This window comes from Aphelocoma coerulescens (genome assembly GCF_041296385.1).
Source record: "Aphelocoma coerulescens isolate FSJ_1873_10779 chromosome Z unlocalized genomic scaffold, UR_Acoe_1.0 ChrZ, whole genome shotgun sequence".
Taxonomy (NCBI): domain Eukaryota; kingdom Metazoa; phylum Chordata; class Aves; order Passeriformes; family Corvidae; genus Aphelocoma; species Aphelocoma coerulescens.
Genome location: NW_027184085.1, coordinates 70,300,275 through 70,321,749, shown reverse-complemented (window position 1 = coordinate 70,321,749; position 21,475 = coordinate 70,300,275). Strand labels below are relative to the sequence as shown.

Sequence of the window (21,475 nt, the reverse complement as noted above, 5' to 3'; positions counted from 1 at the left end):
GAAATGTGCAGCTATGGCTGGAGAAGTGCAAAACATCCTCTCAAAAACATAACAGCTTCTTACAGTCAACAAGGCTGGATCCCAAAGAAAGTAATATCTGAGGCAAAGTATTTGCAAATTCTATATTTGCATATACCCACACAACCCCTGCTGACATGTGGTGCAGGTAACAAAGACCTGCACACAGCACAGAGAGGGAGCTCTGCTCTGCCATGGAGCAGCACACTGATAGGAGGTGATAAATTATTAACAAAGTCGACATCGTAAAAGTTCTGAACACCAGCACACGGAGAAGTCTGTGAAATCACAGCATTAAGGAATCTGAAAGGAACATGTTTTCAGCTCTGGGCAATGTGTTTTCCTTGTAGATCCATCAGATATTTCTTGCCTTTTTTTTTGTTTTTGTTTTTCCCTTTTTGTTTCCAGTGTTCCTTTCTCAAAGATTAATCTTTCGAACAGCTCCGGCAGCCCTTGCTCTGCCAGGTGGGTATAAGTCTGGTTTACCAAAACCCAGCGTTTGCCATCAGAGAATCTGCACTGTTTGGGAAAGCAAATTTTTAAGTCAACCACAACTTTGAAACCCAGAATTTTTCAGTCAACTTTGAGCATGTGGGAGGTGCTGTGGCACATCCACTTTCGTACAACAGGGGTTTAAACATAGTTTTAGGTGTATAAATCATAGAAATAAACTTGACTGTCTACCAATTGCATGTAGCAACAAAAATTCCACGTGAAACCATGTGCCAATGTAAATTAGCTTCTATCAGAATGCAAGGCCCTACACTGTCTGGCAGATAAAAATAAAATATCTTTGGCTTTTTTTTTTTTTTTTTTTTTTTTTTTTTTTTTTTTTTTTGTAGATGCATTTTCCATCAAGAATTCAAATAAAAAGTTGTGTTTTCTCCACTGCATGTAAGTAGATGTTTCTCACTCATGCATTGCAGTTCCACAGAGTGGACTGTTCTGTAAGCATTTGCTCTGTAGGCAGCAGAAAGTATAACCCTATTACTGTAACACAAATCAGCAGTAATTTGTCTTGCAGCAGATTATTGTTCTTCTGTCAGATGACTCAGTGAAAGAGCATATTTTTCCAATTTGCTGTGGTATCCAATAGCAAAAATGTTTGCTTTTCCCATTTAAAAAGCCCTGTATTTTAAAAAGCACGGGGATTAATAGAAAATTTATTTATTTTGAGAAACATCATCTTTAATGTTTTTTCCTCACTGACTGATTCCAAGCAAGTTTTTGCAGAAATGTCTTGCCACCAGCCTTGCCTTTAACCACCTGCCTGGGGTACACCCATGGGGAATATAACTGCTGTGTTTTCCCCAAATGTCACATTAAGCTAGCCAGACTTAAAGGCTTTGTGGGACTGAGCGAGAATATTCTGCTCAGAGCAAGCACTGCGCTGCATTTCAGCTGGGATTAAACTGTCTTCGTTTTAGCCACAAAACACACACAAAAAGGGCTGATTAACCTCCTGAACAAATGCCAGTGTAGTTATTCCCACAAGCTCCAGCAAAAAAAAACCCCTTGGCTTTAGGCACACAGGTCCAGGCATCAGAGACCCTGAGTTCACAAGGAGTTACAAGCTCAGTGAACTTGACCTTCTTATATCACAGGCCAGGGGTCTCACCCCAAGGCACAGATCATCCCCCAAGACTATTGAGTGATATATTCCAGTCCCTTTAAGCTGCAAAGCCACTCACGAGGCAGAGGAAGCTTTTCCTGCAGATACTTTTGACTTTATGGCAGGGGAGGTCTAGATTGGACACAAGGAAAAATATATTCACTGAAAGGGCTGCCTAAGTGATTCCCTGATTCTATAAACACTTAAGGGCTACCCTGATCCAGAAGTACCTTGTGACTCTCCGTGGAAAATGGTCCATATTATGAACAAGAGCAACAGGGCATACTGGGGGGAAAAAACCCCAGTATCTACTACAAAAAGTGTTGATTTTCTTAGTAGAAAGTGGGTATCTTGCTCACAGCAGCGGTTTTACTTGTGGCACTGTGACTCAAGTAAATAATTCCTAAATTCACAGCAAACATAAACATGGTGATATTTTACCAGTATATCCAGAATTACAGCTGCAATCAGGCTGTATGAATGCTGATATTATCTTTAATATACAGTAATTTATTTTAGAGGTTGAGATGATGATCCTACGATGGCTGCAGATTTTGAATTTTGGTTTTGAAGAGATACTTGGAGAGCAGGAAAGGGACTTTTTGCGAGGATCAGTGCTCCACGATGGGGGAAATGGCTTCCCAGTGCCAGAGGGCAGGACTGGATGGGAGATTGGGCAGGAATTGTTCCCTGGCAGGGTGGGCAGGCCCTGGCACAGGGTGCCCAGAGCAGCTGGGGCTGCCCCTGGATCCCTGGCAGTGCCCAAGGCCAGGCTGGACATTGGGGCTGGGAGCAGCCTGGGACAGTGGGAGGTGTCCCTGCCCATGGCAGGGATGGTGCTGGATGGGCTTTGAGGTCCCACCCAATCCAAACCCTTCTGTGGTTCCATGATTCTCTGTCTGCAGTCCTGCTGGTGCACAAGAGCATAAAGATCAGAGGCTGAATCAGCAATGGGTGATCATGCTTTTAAAGTTGTCTTTCCTGCATTCCTTACTTCCACTTCTGATTACACATTCAACTGCCAGAGAGAACCTTAAAGAACAAGCAGATGCATTTCGCTTGTCCGAACAACACGCCTTTGAAACGGACAGTGGCTTTTTAGAAATGAAGCAAGAAAAACCCCACATAATCCCTTCCATTTCACTGGGATGCCTCACAGAAAGCCCCACTGGCTGGGGTGGCAGTGAAATTATCTGCAAGCTGCAGCCTGGCTGCGTTTTGATTGCCTGGGAGCCAGCTGGAGTCTTAGCACCTGCAGGATTCTGAAAGAGCTTTTATTTCAGAGTGTTGTAAGATGGCACCAGCTCTTGACAGCAGGTGGGAGGAGTGCTCTGTGGAGACTCTTTAACTGGCTGCAGCTCAGCAGAGCAGGGTGAAACATCAGAGGTGTGCGTGGTACCAAGGAACACAATTCATCCCTGGTGCTACACAAATGACTCATGCAGGGTGCACTGAAAACTCAGACAGAAATTCCTACACAAAGTTTTGGAAGGAAACCTCACATTTAAATAAGGGAACTCTTTCAGTACACTTGGAGGTTCTTCCTTTTTGTTCTGGAAGTCCTTTGTGGTAAAAAAAGAGTGTTCTTTTATTATAGAAATACTCATGTTTATTTTTAATCTATATCATCTATCTCTGTCTCTATCTCTACCTCTATCATCATCTCTCTCTATCTATCTCTATCTCTATCTCATCTCTATCTCTATCTCTATCTCTATCTCTATCTCTATCATCTATCTCTATCTCTAATCTATCATCTCTATCTCTATCTCTCTTTATCATCTCTATCTATCATCTCTATCTCATCTCTATCTCTATCTCTATCTCTATCTCTATCTCTATCTCTGTCTCTATCTCTATCTCTCATCTCTAGCTCTATCTCTATATCTATCTCTATATCTCTATATCTCTATATCTCTATATCTCATCTCTATATCTCTATATCTATCTCTATATCTCTATATCTCATCTCTATATCTATCTCTATATCTCTATATCTCTATCTCTATCTCTATCATCTCTATCTCTATCTCTATCTATCTCTATTTCTATCTCTATCTCTATCTCTATCTCTATCTCTATCTCTATCTCTATCTCTATCTATCTCTATCTCTATCTCTATCTCTATCTCTATCTCTATCTCTATCTCTATTTTTATCTCTTCCTCTGTCTCTATCTCATCTATCTCTCTACCTCTATCATCTCTACTGCTGTCTCTGTCATCTCTATCTCCATCATCTATATCTATATTATCTGTTTCTATATCATCTATAGATGTACACACAAACACACACACACTGAGGTATATGTACTTGCACATATTCAGACACACGTATTTAAAACTTAGGTAATTTTTGCTTAATGGTTTTCCTGATCTGTGAAGTTGCTCTTGAGGTTACGTGTGCATTCTCCCCCTAAATACTCCTTAATTTAGTTTTCCATCAAAATTCTAAGTTATTTCTGGACTGAGATCAGCCCTTACCATTGCACTGTGTTTCCCCATGCCAGGAAGAAATACAAAAGGATTTTTATATCTCTCTGTCTATACAGAGATACAAATGTATTTATAATAAATTTAACTGTCATCAGGTGAAAGCAGATGTTGAAGTAGAAGACAATTTGAAAAAGAAAAACATTGCTGAACGCAAGTCTTGGAGTAGAGGAAATCAAAGACTGGGAGATGCAGTGAAGGTGATATAACTGAAAAAAAGGTGAATAAAATTCTGTGGGATGTTGTGGCTGTTGTGTCTGGGGCAGCTTTGGCACAGCTTGAGAATTTTCATTTTAATGGTGCCAAGGGCATATTGGATGGTATTAAGCCCCTAAAAGTTTTCAGCAAAGCTATGTGAAAAATTAGGAACTTTTATTTACATTACTTTGATTTAGTCTGAGATTGATGTTTCCCTCTGTAGGCTCTGGATGCCACGGCCATACACTATCAGAAAACAATGACTTTTCATTTAGAAGGTTTGAAATATCTGAAGGTTCTCAGTCTAAGCAAAACATGAAATTACACAGGAGGCACAAGCCCTTTTCGTGTTCCAGTATTTTCCAGCACTGGGTTCAATAACTGAGCCTTGGAGCTTCACTGTGCATGGCACCTTCTGCAGAACATCCATGAGGACAGTTTTTACCCCAGTGAGCAGGCAGGTGACACCTCACAAATTCAAACCATTTTGTGATTTATGCAGTTTAATCTCATTAGAAAACAACAATCACCTGTCAGTGCACCTCCCTTTTCCCATTTTCTCAGTTATTTTCATTTTTGAACCACATTTGAAGGTCCTTCTGTGAGCAGCAGGATGCACTTAGTCCTGCACTGGCAGCTAGGGATGCTTCAAGACTACCTGAAAGCAGGGGAAATTAAGGACAGGCTCTTCCTGTAAATGGCAGCAAGCCTATCAGCTGGGCACATAAGGGATATCCATCTTCTCTGCAAACCTTGTCTCAGCTACATTCTCACTGATGCATGCAGGTGATTTCTTATTTATTATACACATCAATGCTCCCTCAAATATTTTTTCGAATATTGCAGGAATAGCCTCCTTTTATCATTGCTTCCTGCACCAGTTTACCTGCACTCACCCTTACTAACTGGTATGCTGACTCTTCTGAAAATCAACAAAAATATTTTAGGTCAAAATAAGACAATTAAAGTTTTACTGGGCACTGAAAACGCCTTTAACCTGTTGACAAGTCCTGTGTGTCTTAAATTTGCCATTGCAACAGAAGGAAGCATTCTGCATATGGAATGTGTTTTATTTGTTTGTGGTTTCTCAGGCTGCATATCAGAGAAGTCAGGCTTATTTCTGCACAGCAGATGAAATTTAATGATCCTGGAGAAATATGGGACTAACCTTTCTGAGGAGAAAACGCTGAATTAAAATAAATGAGATGGGACTTGCCAGTATTTTTTATGTACTACTTAATGTAGAGCTCTGCAATATATATTTTTATCTGCACAAACTCCTTCAGGAGCCAAACCTTTCCTAAACAGAATATCAGATCAATATGAAGCAATATGACATATGGTTTTTTCCTTCCTAAATGCTGATAATTTTATCTGTATTAAATTATACCCCTGTTGTTCCAAGGGTATCTCTGCATGCATGAAAACAATTCACAGCTACGTACACAGCTGATGTGTTGCCAGACCACCCCAAGAAATTGCAATTTCATCCACAGCAAACTAGAAATAGAAGCACACAAAAAAAGTGCAGGTACACCACCCATGTTTCAGGGTGACTCTTTCCCACAAGCTGATGCAAGGAACCATGAGACACGAACCTTCTTCTGCCTTTTGTAACTGTGATCCTAAATTAGTGGGGCTTTCATGGGCTCCAGAGGGGAATGTGTCCTGTCTTACTCTCCCAGTTCCCACGAGCACACAGATTAGCCTTGCTTGTCTCTTGTTCCACTGCCTGGAACAGTGCTGCTGCAGCAGCTACACCACCAGTGACAGGCAGAAAATATAAAGGTTAAACTTCCCACAGCTGCTCAGTTAGGAGTCTTTCATCATTTGTTTCCAAAACTGTTTTACTGCTGGAAGGTAGCCACGTGGTCACCTAGCCCTCTTCATCCATACTGAAATCTGCTTAGTTACCTTAACAATTAAACTCTGTAACTTTTTTTTTTTTTTTACTCCACTGGAGAGTAAAACCAGCTGAGTACTTCCTAAAGGAAAGTATTTAAAACGTGCTATTCATTATTTTTGACTCACTGTTTAAAATGTAACTCATACCATGCTCACCACCATAAACCATCCCACAGAGGGCTGATTATTTCAAACACCCACCTGAATTTTAATGCAGGTTAGAAATGTGTTGACACAGCCAGAGATTAAATACTTACAACTGCATTTGATCATTAAAATAACGAATAAAAAGAGAGATCAGTAACCATGTGCTGCAGTTGTTTTCCCTGATATTAGATTTACCTGTGTTGGAGTAGAAACCTTCTCTAGTCTCATAATTTGTTCCTCTTTTGGTGTATAAATGCTAAATTCGTATGTCTGCAGAATATTTAGAGTTTTGACAAAAGCCTGCACCTCCAAATGTGGCACCACTGTGGTGGATGAAACCATGGGAGGCAAGAGGATGGGGGGTAAAGGTGTGTAAATGCAAACCTTTGTTTGTTTTAAGGGGATGGAACATCCACAGGAAAATTAAATCAGGATGTCAACAACACAGCTCAGGCTGCTGCTGTTTCAAGACAGCACAGTTATCTTAATATGAATTATTTTTCAAGTTATGTAGGCTGTATTGGGTATTTCTGTAGTGTGACTGACTTAACTTTTAAGTTAACATGAATCAGGCACCGGTGTTACTTTTAATTGAAAAAATGTTTAAAAGTTTCTGCCCTTTTTTGTCTTGGAAGTGACATACTTCTATTATAAAATCAATATGCACCTCAGGACACCCTTATCAGCTTGCAAAATCCCACAATTTTGGCACGGTAGACAGCAGTGCAAAGGTGTGGATTACAGCTATTGAGCAAAATCTCCCCACGAATTTGAGAAGAAGTACAGACACTGTTAGTGACAACATTACCACCCCTGGGTAATTCTGATTTAATTTTTATTCTGGCGGTGTGACCAGTGCATGACTGCAATATAACACCCAATCGAACGTGCTGCTTCAGATCAATGGGTTTGAACATCATGTGAGGCTTCAGAGGGATTCTGCAAAAACAACGGCCACCGCCTCACCCCTTGTGATGCAGCTAATCAAGAGCAGCTCATCAGGTCTTGCAGCAAACTTCATGTTAAGCGTGCATGAAACAGGAAAAATAAAATGCAAATGCACTGGCAGAGTCACTATGAAATAGTATTTTGTTGCAGGCGTTTCGGCATTTGTTGAAATATTTGAAGTTATTGATCTATGTTTATATGTAATTTATAACTGAAATTTTTTGGTTTGCCCAGAGCAGCTGGGGCTGCCCCTGGATCCCTGGCAGTGCCCAAGGTCAGGCTGGACATTGGGGCTGGGAGCAGCCTGGGACAGTGGGAGGTGTCCCTGCCCATGGCAGGGGGTTGAACAGGATGGGCTTTAAGGTCCCTTCCAACCCAAACCAGTCTGAGATTCTGTGTAACTGGTAAAAATATATATTTGTGAAAATATGTACTAATTTGGAAACCTGTACAATAATTAGCACAAAATAAATATGATGAAAAGGTTGTGTTCTAAGTAGGGTATCTAAACAGGTCTTCAGGCTTTAGCTTTCACCACCCATGCAATATCCTTTAATCTGATGTACAGATTAAACCACCACGGGGGTAAAAATAAAAACCAGACCTAGAAAAGTATATCTTGCAGGCAACATTCCTCCTCCTTCAGGGGATGACAAGAACAGTCGACACAGAAACACCTGCTTGTTCTTTGTTGGGCGGACAAGTTCTCATTTCCATGCCAGTTTCCTGGTGCTTCTTGTGCTCCCTGTAATGTTCCCTCATAGCAACTGCAGCAGTGCCAAAAATCCAGGGTTTCCTTACCACTTCTTAGCCTAAATCACCCATTTCTGTTACTTGCTGAAAGCTTCAGCTAACACGAAGAGCTTTCACCTCAATCAGAGTGCAAAATCTTTCACCCTCTGCACAAGCAAGAGACTCCTGCGAGTTCTCACAGCAAAAATTGAGGCTCTTGTTGCACTTAGATTTTAAATACTTGTTTTTTACCCTGCTAGCATTTATAGTGGAGAGAGCCAGTTATGGTCCATGCCTTTGTTGCTTATTCATCAATGTGCCAAACCCATGTTTGGATGTTACAGTAAATTAAACTTTTTGTACATATATTGCTATCAGCACCTTGTCTGTTCTCCAGTTATGTATTTAAACAAGGCTGAAAACCATTGTCATCTGTATAAATCAAAGCAGCTGTCAGTACTTTTAAAATCTGATTGATTATTAGTAACTCTCCAAAATTCTTCTTCGATAAACTATTTCCTGACCATTTACACAGTAATTTTCAACTCCTTCGTGAAGTGTAAACTCCTCTGCGCAATTTTACTGCATAGCAGAAAGAAGATTGTGAGGGTCACTTGATACTAACATGCATAATGGTAATTTAAGAGGTTAGAAATACGGATAATGAAACAACTATTATTAGGTTATAACATAAAATGTGTCGTTCTCCTGGCTACCTGCTTAATTGCCATGTAGGTGATTCATTCCATGGCGAAGGTATGTCAGCCATAAAATGGGAAACGCTGCTTGAGAGTGCTTGAGATGAAAAACGCAGGGACCGAAAGAGGAATGCATGCACACAGAGGATTTACACGGTGCGAGGAGGCTCCTTGGCAGACACCAGGTACTTATCACCCTCCTTGTCCACCTGCCAGTGCCTGAGGGGGCTTTTCAGCTCCGTGATCTGCTGAAAGCAGATCCCAAGCACTTCATGTTATCTGTCCGCACAATCGGGTTGTCCTTAGTGCCAGCCCCCAGGATTTTCTCCATTCCCTAAGGGCTGACTGGAAAAGGCTTGTGTTAACTTCAGGGGATGCTGGCACTATACCATCTGCAGCATTGAAATTGTTGTGCAGGGATATATTTCGGATTATTACCCCAATTAATACTGAAAAAAAGATCAGTTGGATAACTGTATAAAATTAGTTCAACTAAATGACAACTGCATGACAAATTTGTGTAGGCTTTTTTTTTTGGTTAAAAGTAGGCTCCTAACCAAAGGTAACCACACCAGCTCAGCAGTATCTGAGGGACTCAGACCAGAGGGAACCAGAGGGAATTTTTTCTCCCAGAGAGACATCTCAGGTAAGTGGTGATTTCTCTCTGCCTCCTTAAATGAGACTAGAGAGGTGGAGTGTCAGTGACTTGCTTATATATTTGCCTAAGGAGGTTTAGGAAAAATGCAGACACACCTGTGCACAGTAAAGAATCAAATCAAAGCTATCTTTTCCCAGAAAACATCCCATTGTAAACCAGAGCAACAGGATATGATTCTCCAGAAATGAGCCTGAAAGCTCTATAAAGCTAGAGTGGCATCCATAAATTAGTCTTTTGGCTTTTTGGCAGTTATACAAGCTCAGTGGAATAAAGTGTTTTGATTGTCAGGCTACCCATGCTCACAGAAATCTTTAAAAAAAAGAAAAAACCCCAACTCCCCCCCCAAAAAACCCACAAAAAAAAACCCCCTAAAAAAACTAAACAAAAGAAACACATCCAAAAGGCAAAATATATTCATATATAGATATATATATATTCATATATATACTCACACACATGCACACACAAAGACATTTTTCATTAGTTTTCAGCTAAGGGAATTCCTTGAGCCTCATGTGCTCTGTCCATTTAGTAATTTCCAATGGATTTGTTCCTGTGAGTACTGGATGACATCATGTCCTGTCTCCCCTTGGACTCAAATCTCCTTCTCACAGCCAGAAAATCATTTGTCAGAGTTTCTCTGGTCCTGCTGTGTGTAAAACCACCCCCTAAAACCTGACTGTTGATATCCTCTGGTTCCTGTTGTATGTCCTAGCAGTGTCTGATTATTCCCTAATGGGAGTACAGAGAAGAAAAGTAGGTGCAGAAAGCATAAAATTCCTGAATCCTATGTTCATAGAGTCTGTAAGTGGCTGCTGGTATGGACTATCACTACTATAAAGAGCTCTTAGTGTGAATATATTTCTTTTATTTGTATAAAACTGCCACCTGCTACCACCCTGTGTCACCATTTAATTAATATATTGTGAAACATGCTCCATTCTGTATACCAAACCCACTTTTTCTGTACTTTTCTCTGACTTCTTCTGGTTATGGTACCCACAGAGAACTTAGAAGATTTGGCTGAAATTGAAAACAAACCCATATCTGAACATGCATTAGCTGGCTACTTTTACCTCTGCTTCAATAGGGCATTGTTTATCCTGGATATTGACTTTTCTGTAAAAAAAAAAACCAAAAAACCTCCAGCATTTTGTATAATATGTCAGTTAATGGCAGTTCTTGAGCTGTAAAAGCCCTCCTAAATAGCTCCTACAAAAATGTGGTCCCAAAGCTGGTGTGATAAACTAATTGATATAAGGAGCAGAACTGCCTGCCTTTTTGTTCTAATCCCTGCTACGTGGCAATTAAAATCAAGCACAGATCAGTGAAGAGATCTGTGTTTTAACAGCAATGCCTTTTCAGAGCCATGGCATTGAGCTTCTTTTTATGCTCTTCCCTTTAATCTGTGAAATAATACAACGACACAACACAAAGTGACAGATGATCAAATTGTCCAGAAAGCTCCTTGCAGAGTCCCTATTTCAGTTTTAAAGACCACATTGCCTAAATGGCATAAAGTGCCATGCTAAAATGAGATTTACAGGTCTCTGGAAAACTGGGGAGCAGATTAAATTTGAATAATTAATTTTAATGTTTTCATTTATTTTCTTCTGCATTAAAGTTTAACTTGCTTATATCTTTTATATGCAAGAAATAAAATCTAATTCCCAGGATTCAGTTCTCATTTCAGCCAAAATGAAATGGAAAGGCTCGTGCAGTGTGGGAGGACTGCAATGTAAATTGATTTGCCACAATTTCCTCCTTCTGAGTGACATACCATAATAGATGACAGATTTTTTTTTTTAATCACAGAGCTAGATGCTACTGAACATGACAGCACTTATTTACAATTGCTCCATTTACCCCAGAATGCCATTATTCCACTTGAAATTTAACTTTTCAGAGGGTCGGAAAATTGCAACACTGCGGTCCTTCACCACCCATCCTCTCTTGCTCTAATAGAAGGTGTCATTATTGTTTCATTAGACCTAAAACCAGATAACTTTTTATGACATTTTTTCCGGTGGAGTGCTAAGCAGTCAGAAAATTGAAAAAATTATAGTGGAAAAAAGGTGTATCTGCAGAGATAAAACGTGACTCAGACATACAAAATTCTCAGAAGACCCTTCCTATGTTCTCTTGTATTTTGTCTGTGATGTATATTTTAAGTGGAAAATTACATTAAAATTACAAAAAAAGAAAATAATGTTGCTCATATTTACAGGGTCATATTCCCTTAGCAACACAAAATTACATACAGCAGGATGGGGAATAAAGAAAATAATGAGAATAATGTTAAGACTCTCTAATAACAAACCCCAAATACCTCTTAAACTCTCATAAAACAGAGATTTAATTTTTACTATCAAAAGACTTTCTAGGACTCTGAATTGTTGCTGTGAACCTTGGAAAACAAGACTTCTGAGCTCCTCTCAAATAAAAAACAACCCTTCTGGTGTGTTGTGGAGAGCAGAGCAAATCCTACAGTGGCCCTGCAATTTATATGTACATGTGCATATGTTTGGTGGCAGATGCTGTGGAAAATGGTTAAGAAGTAATAACTAAAGGTGTTTTAAGGCAGTTCTGAGGTTTGTTTTGAGTCAAGTGGTCCTCTCAGTGCAGGGAGATCTGCACAGAAGGCACAGCCAGGCTTGCCCAAAGGAGCAGAATGAATCTGTCAATTGGTTTTCAGTCACTGCACAACTCTGTCCCGACAGCCAGGCTCCCATCAGCTCCTTTGGGTCTGGCTCGCCTTCTCCTGGTGTGTGACCCAACATGTGAACTCCTGCTGAGGTGCAGAATTCCTCACCTGTGGCTGAGGTTCACCCCACTCACTGTGCAAGCATGAGGATGCAACTCATGCACAGAAAAAACTGTGGTGTTTTCAGAGATCCTGCTGGGGTGGATGAGGAACCTCAGCAAGAGGCTCTGAAAACAACAAGTCTTTCTTCACTGAATCATGGAATGGCTTGGGCTGGAAAGGGCCTTGAAGATCCTCTAGTTCCACCAGTATCACCCCTGCCATGGGCAGGGACACCTCCCACTGTCCCAGGCTGCTCCCAGCCCCAATGTCCAGCCTGGCCTTGGGCACTGCCAGGGATCCAGGGGCAGCCCCAGCTGCTCTGGGCACCCTGTGCCAGGGCCTGCCCACCCTGCCAGGGAACAATTCCTGCCCAATCTCCCATCCAGCCCTGCCCTCTGGCACTGGGAAGCCATTCCCTGGCTCCTGGCCCTCCAGCCCTTGGCAATTGTCTCTCTCCAGCTTTCCTGCAGCTCCTTCAGGCCCTGCAAGGCCCCAGTGAGGTCACCCCAGAGCTTCTCCTCTGCAGGCTGAACAAGCCCAGCTCTGGCAGCCTTTCCTCCCAGCAGAGCTGCTCCATCCCTCTGCTCATCCTGGTGCCTCCCCTGGCCTGGCTGCAGCAGCTCCAGCTCCTTCCTGAGCTGGGCCCAGGGCTGGGGCAGCTCTGCAGGTGGGGGCTCAGCTGAGGGGCAGAGGGGCAGAATCCCCCCTGCCCTGCTGCCCACGCTGGGGCCCAGCCCAATCTGTGATGGACCCAGGCTTCTACTGGAGCCCTCATGGAGGCACCCATGCTTTGCACATCCAGCTGATCAGTGAGGGTTATATTCTCAGCATCATCACTTATGGCAGCTAGTGAGTCAAATAAACACCCCCTAAAAATCTCTTCCTTTTATTCTTTCGTTCCATTAAACTGCATCAGCTAAAGCTGTCTGCCACCTCTCTCTCAAAAAAAGAAGAAAAAAGACAATCTTAGCTTCTCCTCCAACTTGCTGTTGAGGCTTCTAAAAGTTGAGGATGGTCAGCATTCTGTAGCAAAGCACAAAACTGAACCCACAGTGTTTTTCTATCTTGTGCTACAGCAGCAGTGTTTGAGATAGTGCAGCCAAAGCATAAACAAGACAAAACGAAGAACATCTCAAAGTCAGAAAAAAAAAAAAAATTCAGAAAAAGGAACGTGCAGGGAGGGTCTGTTCCAATATTTATAAATACCATGTCAAACCTTTGGATTTCTGATGCTGCCAAAGGGAGATCATTAACCATCTGCAGTGAGGTCTTTAAGTGATATTCTGATAGTTTTCTTCTTAATAATTCTTAGCTGAAAACAGTGTTGGTGTGTTGTAACTCTCATTACCTCCTAGCACAGATGACCAATTAAGACGGGTCTAAATATTTCTACTTTTGTCATTGGAAAAAAACAGATCTGTGTTTTCTTTAAGGAGGTGTTTTCACTGGCTATATATAGAATTAATTTCTAATTGTGAAAATACTTTTCTGCTTAATTATACAACAAAGAAAGGATGGCTTGAAATAGGATTAATATATCTTGTAGTTAATTAAACATGAAGCTTCTAAGGAGATCACTCCAGCAACAAAAGCAATTAAGGCTTGGTTATGTATAGTACATAATTAAGCAGGAAGTTCTTGTAATCCCAAGAACTAACTTTCCAAGCTTGTACTGCTTTAAAATAACCGATTTTCTGGCTTATTTTACAGAAAACTATCAAATGTAAGTATAAGCACTGTCAGCTCAGGTATCTTCTCAGCACTGTCCTAATGTCATAAATGAATTACAACATTAAAAAACATGTCTCCATTCTGAAAAAAAAAAGTCTCTATTGATATCTTTATGCCTGTTGAGTAAATGAGTAGATAGAGACACGGGCCCAAAAAACCAGTGAGGAAATTCTGATGAAATCCTGTTTTGATACTTTATATTACAAGTCTCAAGGCGCTCTTGAACAAGACCCAGATAATTGGGGAAGTGTTTAGTTGCAGTCTTTCCTTGTCTACGGTGATTTCCCTTTTAAAGTCTCTTCTGTGCTGAGATTTTTCTTTAATGTCATGTTTTCTGACAGGGAAACTGCTCGTGCTTTACTTGAGGAGCAAGGGGGATGAATGTTATTAAGCAGAGTGCAAAGAGGGTCTTGCACAGCACATTGCTGTAGAGACACACCTGACTTAACATGGAAATCAAAAAACAAAATAGAAGCCAAATATTCTGCTGGGATCAACACTTGACTCATGAGGAGGGTGTTATTAGGGAAAAATACATGATGAAACCAATGACTAGGTTAAAATTCAGAAACTACTGGAGAAATGCTTCGATCTGCCTTCTGTGATGCTTTAATATGCTGAGATATGACTATTTCATTTTCTGCTTACTGCTAGGTAAATGCCAGCCTGGTTTCAAGCACATTTCCCCTCCTCTGAAGAAAGATGCAAGATCGTTTGCTGCCTTCGAATTTAGATTAATTTGAAGTTCCTTTTCCACCACTCCTTCTTTATGTTTGTGTCTCAATTTCATTATTTACTTAGCTAAAAAGAGACAATCTCTGTTCCTTGTTGGACAAGATATGAATCAATCTGTTTCTGTGTTCTTCATGCAGGAAATGGAATACAAAAAATGAATAGCAGATTTTGAACAAAAATGTTCTGAAGTCAACTAGAATCTCACAATAAATCTTCACTGTGCTTTCAAAGTGGCATGAAAAGAATGCAAAATTGAGTCTTATTCAGAGAAGAATAGCTTTTCTTGACCCCTGTATATTTTACTCATGAGATCCTGACAGATGCATGAAGAAAATATTAAGTATCTTGCTCACTCAAGAAATAATATTTGGGAAAATATGTGCAGGGCTAATAAAAATATCACATCCCACTTAATAAAGCACCAAGTTCTTGGAAAACTGAATTAGGCTCAGTTCCACTCCATTCTTTCATCGTGTTCTGCCTTTTGTCTCATATGTGTTTACTTCAGGTATTTTTTGCTACTTAAAGATAGTTGACCTTGACAAGGTTGCTTCACTTCTCTCCATCACCTGTGTTTTGTCATCCTTTTTTTCTTGTCAAGACTCAGAATATTGTAGGGCAACAACTGTGACCAGCTCTGCTTGAGTAAAAAGCTAATTCAGGGGTAGCTACAAAAACAACATACGCTTTTATTAGGAAAAGGTGGATGCTACTTTGAAACGCTGCCATGAAGGACAAGGGCACAAATAAGAAACACATTTGGACCCTTAATTTCTGTATTCCTACCTAGACAATTGTGTAGCTATTTTCTCTTTTTTAAGGGAGGGCAAGGAAAATATGCCTCTGCTTCACAGATAGAGAGAGAACATTACCTGAAGCCAGCGGAAATGATAGCTTGGTAAAACAGGCAGGAATTTAAAACAATGAAAAACGAACAACTTTCCATTAAAATTTCATGTATTGCGTTTTCAGAAGGTGCTGCTATTCAAGTAACACCAACATTTCCACTGTAAACACACAGCAACAAAAAACTGCTGCAGACTCAGATCCTCTGTACACCAAAATTCACGACAACCGGGCGGTTTTTGCTTACACTCCCAGATTTTTTGAAGCAAGATCAAAACCTGTTATTGTAATAGGAAATGGGTCGTTACTCAATTTAACTTTCGTCTGCAGGGGAGTGATACTCACAGAAAAACTGTGAGTCAGTGAGGGAGCAGGCACTACTCTCTTGCAGTGCTTTAGAGCTGTACAGGATTCCACTGCTTAGGGAAATTTCCCAAGTAATTTTTGCTAGTGATAATGAATTTGTTATGTGTCAAAGACAGGCTCTGGAGCAGTGGCTTAACCCCTTAGTTTTTACTGAAGGCTTAACAGAGAGAGTGGGGAATATAATTCAGGGAACAGAGTAGGACTTTGTGAAACACAATATTTTTCTCCTATAAAATCTTACCCATAGCTAATTTACAGATCAGACAGGGTTTTTGTTCCTGTTCATGGTTTAATGGTTTAGGAGTGACAGTGGTGGTGCTGGATTGATGGTTGGTCTTGTTGATCTTAAAAGTGGCTTCCAACCTTGATGATTCTATGATTCTGTGATGAAGGTGACATCACACAGATTTTTATCACGAATAGAATCCTGCTGTGTCTATCTGATGCCTATTTTCTGGACAACTGGCAAAAAAGAGCTCCGGTATTCTGTCTGTCCTTCTAATAATCTCCCTGTATTTTGCCAGAGTAAAATCAATGATTCTGCAGAGGCTTCAGACTTTCCTACCCAAATGATAGAATACAGCCTAAATAAAGCATCTAAAAGGCAAAATAAACCAAGATTTTATGCTGCCTTATTTAATTTCTAGGCTTAAATTCAATTACTACTATAAACATTTCCATAAAATGAATTGCAGAAGAAAGCTTTGCAAAGTCAAAAGCAATTTAGGAAGGGCAATGCTGAAATGCGCAATTTAGTAACATTATTAATGTGAATAATGCATTTAATTTGAAATTATTTAGGGAAGAAACTGAGTTAGAGTGTGACCCCTGGAATGGACATCAAATACTGCTGGAAGATAACTCTGAGTAGGAAACCAAGGCATAGGTCCTAATACCATTTCTGTAAGATATGTGTTTGTTAGCACTGTTAAAAACAGATTGGAAACATACACAGACAAAAAAAAAAGAATAAACAAAAAAGGAAAAAAGGCTTTTGTTCATCTTGCCATCTTGAGTTACATGCTGTCCTAGAAGCAAATGGTGACCATCTAGTTGCAAAACTAAGTCTACAGTTTATGGGCAATTGAAGAAGTGAATAAAGTGACCCGTTTAACATTCTAGCCTCGGCAATGCAAAGTCAGTAAATTCAACAGTGTGCAATTTAGAAGTGGGCATCAGTCTTTATCTGCTTTTGTCTTTGACTAAATCACTCAGAGCTCTTTGTCCATTACTACCTTATCCTACCAGTGGCTGCTTGTTTGCAGGAAAATTTATCTACAGCAAGTGTCTGGCTAAGTGTGGGAAAGATCTATGTTAACAACTTACAACCTGCCTTGAGATGCTGCTGCATCCTGTGAGCTACCAGGCTGCGTGAACAGAATATCACACTGTGAAGCTGCTCGTCGAGGTAGGCACCAGGACTAGGAGGTGACAAACCTCAGTGCCCAAATTAAGTCCTTCAAGTAGAAGTGACAGCTGCCAGAAAAGAAAGAGGTGATTTTGCGTTGGAAAGATAAAACGGTTGATACTGACTGTAAATACGTTTTTGTATCCCAGTAAAAAGCTCAAAAAAAAGGACAATCTCCACACAACTTTTGTTTTGCTGCCTGAAACCTGAGAACTTCAGAACTGTGAGAAATTCTAGTTAAAAAAAAAAAAAAAAAAACAGCACCATCTTTTCATCTGGAGAACCAGACATCACTTCAGTTGCTGTTCCTGTAAAGAGCATAGATTCCTTTCGTGGCCTGGTGGTGACAGCCATGGTTTATTGCACCTGCAAAGAAATACAGGTGCCCTCTGTTTATAAAGTGATGTATCTCAGTTCACAGCTCCTACACAACACCCTGTCTTTCCAAGACCAGCCGCAATGCGTGGCTTAGCAATCCAACCCTTCCAGAAGTCATGCAATTTCCTCATTATGTTAATTACCAGATTGGTCCTAAACGAACATTTCATCCTATTCCAATTTTGCATCTTCCAGGCCCTTATTTAATTAAGATGTTGTTAAGCATTTTCTGTTTGTCTTTTGTTGTTTTTTTTTTTTTTCCCCCACAGTGTAGGTGTTAAAACAATTAAACTGGAGGCTGGACATAAACCTCTTATTTGGCTACTTTAACCAGCACTGGTATTAATGTATGCTTTGCTAATGACACAAATTGTCAAAAGACAATTAAACAATCCACACAATTTCCTCCTTATGAGTTGTTGAACAGCTCTCCAGATGAGTTGTTGAATCACTAAGGTATAGTGATTTTCTATCTTGAAAGATTCTGCAGAATTCATTGCAAAAAACCAGAATAATACATTAAAAAAAGGGGGAAAAGAGTCAGGTGCAATAACAGACAAGACAAGAAGCAAACACCACGTGAAAGAGTAAAAAACATTCCTCATTTTTAGTGGCAGATGAATGCCATCATTGAAACCAGCTCAGCTAGCCAATATGAGATGAAAAATAGTGTTTTCTTCCCATATTAAAAAAAGGGAAGGAGTCGCCTTATGTAACTTTCCTCGTTTAAAAATTCCTCTTATAATTCAAGCTAATTGTCCATATTTCTCTGTGGCTGGCAGAGTAAGGGCACATTTCCACTTCTGCAAACTACTCTCTAAAAAAGAGTAGAAGCTGGGTTTGGCTTAGCTTTCAAACAACTCTTTCATTTGATCTCTTGGAAGCTTAAATGCTGTAAATAAATGCTAGAAAATGAACATAAGTAGATCTTATGATGCCTTGATAGAGATGGGTTTTGTATGTGTGTAACAAAAAGAGGATAATTATTTGGAATGCAATTTTGCCTTTGTTTTCAAACAGGAGTCATTTTGATGTGAAAAAGATGGTTGTGCACTAAACTGAAAGAATAATTTGACTGCAGAGCTGAGACAAACGTGTTCTAACGGCGTTGATAAAAAATCTCAGTAATATTGTCTAATACTGGAGATAAGTCTGGCAGGAATATACCCAACCCAAATCTATTACACCACTGGCAGTCATCACATTTTTAAAACATGCAGGTATGACTGTCGTTCTGCCAGTTTCCCAGCAATCTGTTTATCACCAACTGCTTTTTTTCTCTAATAGTGCTTAGCTGATTCCACAATCAGCAGGAGAAACATTGTAATATGACATTGCTGTTGCCTTCAAAAAACCCAACACATCATCAGTTTTAAGATAAAATGCTGACAATACCCTGGTATGATTGCAAAGTTAGGACTAGGACAACACACAAAACAATTTGTGCAAAGGGGACGTCTGAGCAGGGAGGAGAAAGCTCCAGGTGTTTGGGGACACCAAATGAAGTGACATGCCAGAATTTAATTAACAGTAAGTAAAGAAAATGGAATTTAAGCTGCTGCCCTGATTTCACAATTTATGACAGCAGAAAATTAGTAGTAGAGGGGGCATGGATTTTGAGGAAAATGTTAATTCTTTTGAATGGTAGCCTCAGCTAGGAAAATGAGATATGGAATGGTGAAAATCTATTTACAAGAGCATTCTCCAAGCATCTGAAACATCAATTGCACTTATTTTCAGTAATCTTTACAGTCTCAGTGCCTCACTTGGGGCATAAGGCAGGAAGTTGTCTATCACATCCTTTAATGCCAAATAAGTGAAGAAATGGGAAGTGGGGTGACCAAATGGAAAAGCAATCCTGGATCGTGTCCAGAAAGAGCCTAAGCGCTCCAAAAACTTGCAGCATCCTTTTTAAGGGAATGACAAGGGTATCTTTGAGGAGTCGTGGGGAATTCAGCCCCAAGTTAATGACTGAGCTAGAAAAGTCCAGTTTTGGTCATCTCATTTATTTAACTTTCCCTCCATATAAAAAAAAACAACAAAAAAAAATCAAAATAGTTATTGATCACTAATGGTGGTGGTTGGTGTAAATAAATGTTATTTGTGGAACCCAGAGCTCGTACAGTCTAAATCACAGCAGATTTTCAACAAGTGCAGCATGATTAGGGTGAATATACTTCTTCTACCTGAAAATGCGCAGCCTGTGCCCAGAGACACAAAATACTTCATAATCCTGAATTACGGGTGCAGCAATCCAAAACTCTTTAAAACAAAGAGCTTAATTGTCCACAGCTGCATTTTAGAATACACAGAAGATTCAGGGTTATCCTTTTTGAGAGAAAACCAAGGAGAACCGTCCCAGCTCCTGACAGAGAAGAATTTATCTCTAGGCTTCATCCAAAAGTGCAAGTAGCATTTGATGCATGATGCAAACATCAGCTCTCAGCAAGCATTATCACAGCAGGTGGTCTGAGATGGATGTCAGCACACCAGCTCTTAAACCGTTGATAGCAATGGTGTTTAGGCAAGAATACCCCAAAACAACATTCGGTCAGATCAGATCTGTTCAAGTCATCCACGCACCCCAACAATAACCCTAAAAGGCAGACAGCAGGTTTTTCCCCAGTTTTGCAGGCTTCCTGATGAAAATTAGAAAACATAAAGCAAGAAAGGCATGTGGAGAACATTCAAAAGGCACGGAAAGTTAAAGTGTTATGTATGGTATTGGTAAGCCAGCTATTTTAGCAAAATCCAGGAATCTGAGCTAAATGTCTGACTTTAAGCCCATTTCAGGGTACCACGGAGTCACTCTGGGCCTCATGCTTCGTGGAATGGCTGAGGGAGTAGGGCATCCAGACACATTTGCTTTCACATCCTTTTCCTTACAAATGTGTTTTGACTACACTCTGTGAGAGCAGCAGCATGATGATAAATTTTTCAATGTGTTATAAGGCTTCAATATAACACTCTGTGTTTTAAGGAATGAAAAAACCCACAAAAACCCACAGAGAACCACCAGCAGAGAGAACAAAAATGAATGGATGAATTTGAATGATAGACATGTCTCTGTTACAGAATCATTACCTATACCTGAAGCATGTGAGAGCATCTCACTCGTGGCCTGAATTCAGAATAACCAGCCTGTAGCAGAAGCTAATGACCACGTTAAGCACTGAAAAAACAAGTTGATTTAATGCCTTTTGGTTTTTGGTTTTGGTGGTTTTTTTTTTTTTTTTTTTTTTTTTTTTTTTTTTTTTTTGTTTTTTGTTTTTTTTTTTGTTTTTTTTTTTTTTTTTTTCCCCAAACATGAAATGTTAGGATTGTTTTTTGAGGAAGTATCATTATGTGTAATGATTTTCAGGAAAAGGTACACTTTCAATTTTTTTTTTGACCAGACAATAAAAGTTATTCCTTATAGGTCAAGGACTTGCAGAGACTGTGCAAGTGGTCAGATTAAATTTGCAGGTTCAGGTGAATTCCAATGTAGAAAAACTCACCACAGCATGAAAAGTTTGAGAATATAAGGATTAACTATGGAGCCCCTTGCCATTTGTGGTTAATTAAAAATCCACTGTCATCCACAGGAGCAAGAACACACAACAGGAAATTTCTGTGGAGTCTCTGCACAGCCTTGGTTTCACTGATGGGGCTAAAATATGATGCAACTACCTCTCTTTCCTGTGGAGAAACATTTTCATCTGCTTCTCCACCATAAAACACAGCAATAAAATGTTCATCCTCTCCAGAAGTTACTAACTGCTGTTCCAACAAGCTGCTCTTAAAAAAAAAAAAAAAAAT

The 21,475-nt window shown here is 40.0% G+C and overlaps 1 protein-coding gene and 1 long non-coding RNA gene across 3 annotated transcripts in view; one reads left to right on the top strand and one right to left on the bottom strand.

The window, feature by feature from the left end:
* The window catches only part of EDIL3 (EGF like repeats and discoidin domains 3), a 233,687-nt gene that overhangs the window by 22,940 nt on the left and 189,272 nt on the right, over positions 1-21,475 (bottom strand). The gene's annotated exons all lie outside the window — the stretch shown is intronic.
* LOC138103569 (uncharacterized) lies at positions 8,870-14,691 on the top strand. The gene is made up of 3 exons (XR_011147758.1): positions 8,870-8,934; positions 9,295-9,395; positions 14,599-14,691. It is a non-coding gene; the product is annotated as an uncharacterized lncRNA (long non-coding RNA).